This window comes from Myotis brandtii, unplaced genomic scaffold (assembly GCF_000412655.1).
Source record: "Myotis brandtii unplaced genomic scaffold, ASM41265v1 scaffold8, whole genome shotgun sequence".
Taxonomy (NCBI): Eukaryota; Metazoa; Chordata; class Mammalia; order Chiroptera; family Vespertilionidae; genus Myotis; species Myotis brandtii.
The window spans coordinates 13,595,474-13,595,856 of record NW_005371219.1 but is presented as its reverse complement, the minus strand read 5'-3'; positions in this window follow the sequence as shown (position 1 = coordinate 13,595,856).

Here is a 383-nt window from a genome sequence, read left to right as displayed (position 1 = left end):
TGATGATTCTATAATTTGGGCTGGGTTCAACTGGGGATTCTTCTGAAGATCATGCCTGGAGTCAGTGGTGTGTCTGTGGTCATCTGGGGGTTCAGTTATGGCTGATGGTCCACAATAACATTACTTACATTTCTGGGGGTTAGCTGGGGCCATTGGCCGAGGTTGCTTTGGTCTCCATGTAGTTTCTTCAGTAGGATAGTTTGAGTTTCTTACATGCTGGTGGTAGTGTTCCCAAAGAACATGCCCCAATAATGTAGCACTTAATTAGCCTCTGCTTGTGTTATAAGTGCGATATCCTACTGGCTAAAGCAAGATATACGGCCATACTGAGTCAGTGTGGGAACACACTATTTACACTGATGGGGTGATTGGGAGGGGTGATT